Source organism: Nicotiana tabacum, chromosome 14, assembly GCF_000715075.1.
Source record: "Nicotiana tabacum cultivar K326 chromosome 14, ASM71507v2, whole genome shotgun sequence".
NCBI classification, from domain to species: Eukaryota; Viridiplantae; Streptophyta; class Magnoliopsida; order Solanales; family Solanaceae; genus Nicotiana; species Nicotiana tabacum.
The window spans coordinates 23,479,435-23,489,016 of record NC_134093.1 but is presented as its reverse complement, the minus strand read 5'-3'; the positions used below and the strand labels follow the sequence as shown (position 1 = coordinate 23,489,016).

General features: G+C 40.6%; 1 long non-coding RNA gene across 1 annotated transcript; it reads left to right on the top strand.

The window, feature by feature from the left end:
* The first annotated feature begins 2,334 nt into the window (after positions 1-2,334).
* Positions 2,335-4,008, top strand: LOC107777634 (uncharacterized). The gene is made up of 2 exons (XR_001646226.2): positions 2,335-2,496; positions 3,701-4,008. It is a non-coding gene; the product is annotated as an uncharacterized LOC107777634 (long non-coding RNA).
* The last annotated feature ends 5,574 nt before the right edge of the window (positions 4,009-9,582 follow it).

Here is a 9,582-nt window from a genome sequence, read left to right as displayed (position 1 = left end):
CACTAAAAAGAACTCTAGTTTCAATAAACTAAATAGTTCAATATGCTGAAAAATCCATATAATTCAACCAAAGAACAACACTCTTATTTATTGTGAAGTATTATGAGATAAAACATACAAGTCTCTCACCAATCTGTGTACTTGTAACCTACACCTTTACCATCAGTCAAATAAATACCATCTTCTTTCACTACCCATTGACAAACAGTAGTAGGATGTGGAATATTAGATTGACCTGCATCTTTAACACATGTATCTAAATCATTAAATACCTCAAAAGATTTGTCCTTAGAATTCCACCAAAAATGACAAAAAAACATAGTTCTCAACCACATACTAGCATGAAATGACCAATTGATATTTGTGGTTGGAGCAATATTATTGTAACCTATTTCATCATCTTTAGATGCACAATGTACCCATAGTGGAGGGGAGTTATTTGGGAGTGAATTCCATACATAAACATGATATGTTGGACCATTAAAGAAATTGCCTTTTGCTTGTGGAAAGCAAAAGAAGAAAATAAATACCAAGAAAATAGCCTTGATTTGTGAATAATCCATGCCAAGGAAATTGTTAACTTTGGCTGAGTTTGGCTTCTTATCATTCCTTCTTATAAACGAACTTTTATACTATCAGATTACCTAAGTGGAGTTAATAACTTAGAAAATATGACAAATAGCGTAACGTGATACAAAAGTTAAATTCATTGATAGTGTTACATATAGGTTAAATCCATAAAGACCTTCAAATGCCGATATGGCAACAGAATGAATATATGATTTTATTATGTGAGAATTTCTTAAATAAATTGCAGTAATTAAAAGAGAATATTCCAATTATACTTGAAATGTATTGTCTGAAAACCAAAAACGAAAGTAATTATAATTAAGTTTTTAAAATCTAATATTCCCATATAAGTAATTATTTAATATCTGGTTGAACATGGCATATTAGTTACATTTTTTTTATCTCTTAATGTTTAATATCATACTTAATCATAATATCCCAAGGCAGTATATATGAGAATGAGATCCAATTTTACCAAACATGGAATAATAAAATTACTTAATTAACAATTCTATCTCATCTTTCCCTGGCCTCTTAATCCATCATAATTTTGGATGTCCTCTACATAAATATTAGCAATTATGAAATAAAAACTTAAAACAACAGGATAAAACTTTTTCTAAGCCAAAGTTTGAAGATCAAGGTTGTGTATGTACAAGCACACTGCACACTAATGTATATAATATGCACAAATATACTAAATCCGCTTAAATTTTATTTCGAATATGCGTTTCTAATTTATGTAAAGTTCTATCAACTACATAAATCTATTAATAATCTTTTAATTAACACTTTGTGAATTGTTACACAAGTTTCAAATATTTAGTAAATAATTTATGTAACGACCAGGCCGGTCGTTTTGAGAGTAATAGCCTTGATCCCCTATTTTCTGCTCTCCCCGTATTTGTTTCTGCTTATGTGACTTGCCGGGAGGTCTTGTTTTTGGTTTCAGAGTGATTTGGGACACTTAGTCCCTAAAACGGAAGCTTAAGTCTTAGGATTTTGACCGTAGTCGGAACTGTGTGAAGACGACTCCGGAATGGAGTTCTGTCAGTTCCATTAGCTCCGTTGGGTGATTTTGGACTTAGGAGCGTATCTGGACTGTGCATTTGAAGTCTGTAGCTGATTTAGGCTTGAAATGGCGAAAGTCGAATTTTTGGAGATTTTGACAGGTGGTGGACTTTTTGATATCGAGGTCGGATTCCGATTTCGGAAGTTGGAGTAGGTCCGTAATGTTAATTATGACTTGTGTGCAAAATTTGAGTTCAATCGGACGTGGTTTGATAGGTTTCGATATCGGTTGTAGAAATTTAAAGTTTTAAGTTCATTAAGTTTGGATTGGAGGGTGATTCGTGTTTTGTTATTGTTTGACGTGTTTTGAGAGCTCGACTAAGTTCGTATGGCATTTTAGGACTGGTTGGTATGTTTGGTTGAGGTCCCGGGGGCCTCGGGTGTGTTTCAGATGCTTAACGGATTGAATTTGGACTTAGGGTAGTTGCTGAAGATTTTCTGGTTCTGGTGTAATCGCACCTGCGCAAGGCTGACCGCAGGTGCGAGAAATATGGCACAGAAGCGGAGTTGGGTGGATTGGTTAGGGGTCGCAGGTACATGGAAAAGGCCGCATCTGCGATGCCCGCAGATGCGCAAGGCCGACCACAATTGCGAAGAGAGAGCACAAAAGCGGACATGATTCCGCAGGTGCGGCCCCTTCATCGCTGGTGCGGAAGCAGAGGGAAGTAAGTGGTTTGCGCAGAAGCGCTCTTTTCGCCACACAAGCGGACGCGCAGGTGCGAGCCCATGCTCCACAAGTGCGGAAATGCCTGGGCAGAACCATTTTTAGTGAGGTTTCGAGATTTTTGGTCATTTTCTTCATTTTTGAGCTCGGGCTAACGATTTCTTGATAGCCTTTTCGAGGGATTTCACGAGGTATGTTCCTGGTGCTTATTTGTGATCAATAATTTTGCTTCCCCATTTATTTTTTTACCTAGTTAGAGTGTATTTAAGGTAGAATTTGGGAGTTGAGGCTAGTGATTTAAAGAGTTTGATTTGAGGGTCGAGTTGATGTTGGATATTGGTAATTCTTGTTTGGGTGAACTCGTGGTTGATTGGGTGTTCGTATTTTGTGACTTTTACCCGATTTTGAGACGTGGGCCCGGGCCGACCTTTTAGGACGGATTTCAGAATTTTTGTTAAAGTTTTGATTTCATTAATTAGATTAGTCTATTATAGTTGTATTTATGATATGTAATTATTTTTGGTTAGATTTAGGTCATTTAGAGTTGAATAATCTAGGAAAAGGCATTCTTATTGATTGATTGAGCTTGATTTGAGGTAAGTGGCTTGCCTAACCTTGTGTGGGAAAATCCCCTTAGGATTTGGTACTGTTGTGATATGTGAGCACCGTGTACGTGAGGTGATGAGTACGTACACGATCTATTTGTTGTAAAATCCGAATTATTTTACTGAGTAGTAATATGTTTTTCCTTTAATTTGAGTTATATCGTTTAAATGAGTATTAGTTTGTTTTTTATTCTTAATTGAGCTATTCCAATATGTGTAGCTATCCTGTTTAGTCTAATATCGCATGTCTACGTGCTTTAATTGCTTATTTGAACTCTGTGAAGCATGCCTAGTTGATTTTCTGCTTTTCCTTGTCTTTATCAGTATAACTGTAGAAATCTTGTTGTTAACCGTTGTACTTATCAGTTTGAGCTGTGTGTTTACTTTTGAGACTACGAGTCGGTTCCTCGGGAGTTCTCCCTGCACATTTACTTTTACGACTACGAGGCGGTACCTCGGGAGATCTCCTCAAATATTTACTTTTGGGACTACGAGACGGTATCTCGAGAGATCCTCTGTTGAGTATTTACTTTTGGGACTACGAGACGGTATCTCGGGAGCGCCCCTATTATTATCACATTATTTGTGTGTTGTTATTTCTCTGTGAATTCCTTCTATTAAATTCTCCGTTTTACTTCATTTTATTATATCATCTGTCTTGTTATTATATCCTAGCAGGGCCCGGACCTGACCTCGTCACTACTCTACCGAGGTTAGGCTTGGCACTTACTGGATACCGTTGTGATGTACTCATGCTATTCTTCTGCACATGTTTTGTGTGCATATCCAGGTACTTCTTATCAGCCCCGCTATTAGCTGAGAGTGCTTGCTGCTGTACGGAAACTTCAAGGTATATCTGCTGCGCCCACAGACCACGGAGTCCCCCTCTATTCTATCCTATGTCATTTACCTTCCGTACTTCTTTTATTAGACTCTGGTGTATAGAGATACTAGTTTCCTTCTGTAGCTTGTGACTCATGATGTTTCGGATTTTGGGAAAGCTGTGTACGTCTAGCGTTTTAGTTATTGTACATGCCGAGCCGCATTATTATTGGTTATTCAGTATCTATTGCAGTTAGTTGATAAGTTTTACTTCCATTATTGGTATTTACGCAATTTATTAGGCTTACCTAGTCGTAGGGATTAGGTGCCGTCACGACATATTTCGGAGGGGTGTTTGAGTCGTGACAATTTAAATGACTTGAGACTAATATATATAACAAAAATTTTACTATCCTTCCCCTTGAGCTTCCCCCCATCTTACTCATGAATAAAGAGAATATATATATATATATATATATATATATATATATATATATATATATATATATATATATATATATATATAGAGAGAGAGAGAGAGAGAGAGAGAGAGAGAGAGAGAGAGAGAGAGAGTAGGTTAGAAAATATTGAAGTTTGTTGAAAGCGGAAAAAATTACATCTTTGTAAAGAAAGAACCTAGTTTTTAACAACAGAAATATTTTAAAATTTTAAATTAAATTACTCAAATCTTTATATTATAAATAGAGTTTTTAAAATAAGATCAAAGGTGATATATTACAAACACATGAGTAACATCTTATTAACTTAAATTAACCTTTACTAATATAATTAATAATATTATAATTATTATGTGAAGTTAAGACTTTATGTCTTGTAAAAATATCATACTATATTATAAGCATGAACACTTTTAGGAGAAGTTATTTTACAAAAATATCCCAAAAGTTGAATGACCAAATTATCCTCTATTTAATATTAAAATTACATCCCATTAAATAAAAAATTAAAATTAAAATACCACCCATTAAATGGTTTATTTGAACTAAATAACAGTATAGGCTTATTGCTATGTTTGTTTCGCCGGATCAACAGCTCCGTTGGGTGATTTTGGACTTAGGAGCGTGTCCGGATTGTGATTTGGAGGTCGGTAGTTGAATTAGGCTTGAAATGGTGAAAGTTGAAATTTTGGAAAGTTTGACCGGGGATGAACTTTTTGATATTGGGGTCGTATTGGGATTCCGGAAGTGGGAGTAGGTTCGTGGTGTCATTTGTGACTTGTGTACAAAGTTTGAGGTCAATCGGACGTGATTTGATAGGTTTCGGCGTCGTTTGTAGAATTTAAAAATTTTAAAGTTTATTAGGCTTGAATTGGGGTGCGATTCATGTTTTTGATGTTGTTTGAGATGATTTAAAGGCTCGACTAAGTTCGTATGATGTTTTAAGACTTGTTGGGTATGTTTGGTCGAGGTCCCGGAGGCCTCGGGTTGAATCCCGGTGGTTAACGGACCAAGTTTAAAGTTGAAGAATTGCTGAAGATTTGCAAATGCTGGTGTAATCGCACCTGTGGATTGGGAACCGCAGATGCGAGCCCGCAGAAGCGGGAAGGGAGCTGCATAAGCGGGCCAGGAAGGAATTGGCAGAGGTCGCAGGTGCGAGGTCCTTTCCGCACCTGCGAGGCCGCAGATGCGGCAAAGAGGGCGCAGAAGCGGAGTGTGAGGGAGTTGAGGGGTGCAGGCTGCTTCTGTAGAAGCAGATCATGGGCTGCAGAAGCGCCTTCGTAGGTGCAAGAACTTAGCCTAGGTGAGTTAAGGGACTTCCGCAGGTGCGGAGTTTGCACCGCAAAAGCGGGACCGCAGAAGCGGAGTTTGGGACTGCAGGTGTGGTTTGACTGGGCAGAACATATAAACATAAGGGTTCACGATTTTCTTCATTTTCTAACGTTTTGAGCTCGGATTTTGGAGGTTTTTGAGAGGATTTTCAAAAGGATTCTTGAGGTAAGTTCATTGCGTTCATCTTTCTTCAATAATTATGTTTTCCCACTGATTTTCCACCTAGTTGGTGTATTTTTGAGGTATAATTTGGGGGTTTGAGGCTAGGGATTTGGAGAGTTGATTTTGGGGACTTGAACGACCAATTGGTGTCGGATTTTGATGAATTTGGTATGACTAGACTCGTGAGTGAATGGGCTTTCGAATTTTATGAGTTTTGTTGGATTTCGAGATGTGGACCCGGGGGCGATTTTGAACTAATTTCGGATTTTGAGTTATAACTTAGTAATTTCTTGTAGAATTGATTCCTTTAGCCCGCATTAATTGTATTGTACTGTTTGTGGCTAGATTCGGGTCATTTGGAGGCCGATTTGCGAGGTAAAGGCGTATTGGAGTTGGGAATTGCTCGGATTGAGATAAGTAACACTTCTAAACTTGGTTTTGAGGGTTCGAAACCCCGAATGTATGTGTTTTGTGATTGGTATTGAGGTGACGCACATGCCAAGTGACGGGCGTGCGGGCGTGCAATGTGAGAATTGCGACCTGATCGATTCCATGGCACTTTATAATGGTTCTTTCTTATTGATATCCTTGTTTTCATCATGTGATAAAGTAATTGAGCTGTCACTCATGCTAGATTTCATGTTTAGGCTTTATGCCGGTACTGTTAGGGCCCATAGTGGTCGTTTCTTGCTGTTCTCTTACTGATTTCGTTGATATTTTGTGCTCAGTCATATTCATTCATTTCATATCATATCTCAGTCTCTGTTGTTATTTATTGATACATCATATCATTATTTTCGGGCTAGTATCATGACATTGTGAGCCCGTGAGAGAGATAATAGAGAGATTGATAACTGAGTGAGGCCGAGGGCCTGATTATGAGAGACATTTATGGGATCGGGCTGCACGCCGCATCAGTTATACTGATTTATGATAGTGCTTGGGCTGAAGGATCCCCTCCGTAGTCTTCACACACCCCCAGTGAGCGCGATTGATTATATTGATGGATGGATCTTCCCTGGACATGGATCTTATATGAGAGCATTATATACTTGGAGATGGATCTTCTCCATGGGCTGGATTAGCCCTACTTAGTACTGGGTGACTGATGGTCAGTGATGTATATATTTTGGGATGGATCTTCCCTAGGCCGTATGGGCCATATACAATACTGAGTGATTGAGCATTTGAGAGTATGAGCACATGAGGCTATCAGCATGGTGTATCATATACAATATGTGCATCGGCATGTAGAAGTAGATGAGTTATATTCTTCATATCATTCAGATTGATCCATTTTACTGTTTTGAGATATCTATCGAACTTGAAAGCATGTCTACGTTTCTGCACAGTTATTTCTATATTGAACTGTGCCGGTTGAGTTCGTCACTATTTTCAGTTTTGAACTTGTTACTTATTGAGTTAGTTGTACTCACGCTACGCCCTGCACTTCGTGTGCAGATTCAAGTGCTTCTGGTTACGGCGACTGCTGAGTGAGGAGTCGAGATCTCAGAGACTATCGAGGTATCTGCATGGAGTTCGCAAACTTTGACTCTCCTTCATTATCTTTATTTGTATTTACGTTCTTATTCTTCAGATATTGTAGTAGGTTGTATCCTGGTATAGATGCTCATGTACTCGGTGACACTCCGATTTTGGGAGAGATTTGTATTGCATTGTGGCTTTATTTCAGTTTTTAAAGGGTTTTTCTTAAATATTAACTGCTTCTGTTAAATTTTCAAAGCTTTTATTTGGTTGACTTGGTTGAGTAGTTGGCTTGCCTAGTTCAATGATAGGCACCATCACGATAGTTGGTTTTGGGTTGTGACAAGTTGGTATCAGAGCCTAGGTTACATAGGTCTCATGAGTCATGAGCAGGTTTAGTAGAGTCTTGCGGATCGGTACGGAGACGTATGTACTTATCTTCAAGAGGCTACCGAACCCTTAGGAAATTTCACAATCTTGTATTCTTGTCGTGCAGATTTGTTGATTCCGGTAACTAAACTTCTGTTATTCTATTCTCTCACAGATGGTGAGGACACGTACTACTGAGCAGGATGGACAGCCACCAGTACTACCAGCTAGGTCCGCCAGAGGCCGAGGTCGCGGTAGTGGCCGCGGTAGGGGCATGGGTGCAGCTCGTACAACAACTAGGAAAGCACTTGCAGACCCATTAGTCGCTCCAGCTCAGGAGAAGGTACCCGATACATTTGAGCCAGTGGGGCCAACCCAATCACCATCTGTGCCCATTGTGATTCCAGGCCTTCAAGAGGCTTTGGCCAAGATATTGATAGTTTGCAGTGGTCTTGCTCAGGTGGTTTCGGCTCAGGCCGCACCTTCCACTTCTCAGGCCGGGGGAGGTACTCATAACGTTGTTTCCCGTACTCTAGAGCAGGTAGTGCAGGGATTTCAGATACTGGGGGTACCACTAATCCAGCCGGTTACAGCTGCTCAGGCCCCGGTAGTCCCCGTCATGGCTGATGATGAGCATATAAGACTTGAGAGATTTGGGAGACTTCGACCTCCATCATTTAGCGGTGCTGAGTTAGAGGATTCTTAGGGCTTTCTGGATAAGTGCGAGCGGATGCTTCAGACAGCGGGTATTCTGGAGACCACTGGGGTCTCATTCACTACTTTCAGTTTTCTAGGGCTGCATTCAGATGGTGGGAGGCTTATGAGAGGTGCAGGACAGTCGGTGCCGCACCACTTGCATGGCAGGAGTTCTCTGTTCTCTTCTTGGAGAAGTTTGTGCCGCATTCTTTTAGAGAGGAACTGCGCAGACAGTTTGAGCAGCTTCGTCAGGATGGCATGTCTATGACGCAGTACGAGATGAGGTTTTCTGAGTTGGCTCGTCACGCAGTTTGGTTGGTTCCCAATGATAGGAAAAGGATCATGAGGTTCATTGATGGCCTCACATATCAGTTGCGGTTGCTTATGACTAGGGAGAGGGTATCTGGTGCTACTTTTGACGATCTTGTTGACATTGCCCCCCAGATAGAGATGGTTCGCAGTTAGGAGCGGGTTGAGAGGGAGTCCAAGAGGCCTCGTGGGTCAGGAGGTTTTAGTGGTGTTCCTTCTGGAGGTCACTTCTACCACGAAAGGGGTTGCTCTTATAGGCATGCTCAGATGGCTCGTCTAGTTCATCGTGGTGCATCATCCGGCAATGGTTCATATAGTACACATCAGGGCCAGTCATCTCTCAGTGCCCTTCCAGCTCAGATTTTGTCCCATGCACCTTCAGTTCAGGGCTTGTCGGCACTGGGTTCTTTTAGTGGGTATTCTGGTGCTCGGGGCTCCCTCCAATCCCCACCGCCATTCTCAGAGAGGGATTGTTTTGTGTGTGGATATATGGGTCATATTAAGAGGTATTGTCCCCTGCCTTACGATAGGTCCAGCTCAGTAGAGGAGTCAGCCTACGACTTCGGCACCCGTTACTTCACCACCCGCTCAGCTAACCCGGGGTAGAGCTCAGTTAGCTAGGGGTCGCCCTAGAGGGGGAGGTCGATCAGGTGGCGGTCAACCCCGATTCTATGCTATTCTTTCCAGACTAGATGTTGTTACTTCAAACGCAGTGATCACAAGTATTGTCTTAGTTTGCCACAGGGAGGCCTCTGTATTATTTGACCCTGGTTCCACTTATTCGTATATCTTATCATATTTTTCTCATTATCTGGATATTCCCCGCGAGTCCTTAGTTTCATCTGTTCATGTCTTTACACCGGCGGGCGATACTATTATTGTGGACCGTGTTTATAGGTCGTGTGTAGTGACCACTGGGAGTCTAGGGACTAGAGTTGATCTCTTGTTGCTTAGTATGGTTGATTTTGACGTGATCTTGGGTATGGATTGGTTGTCTCCATGTTATGCTGTTCTAGATTGTCACGCTAAGACTGTGACA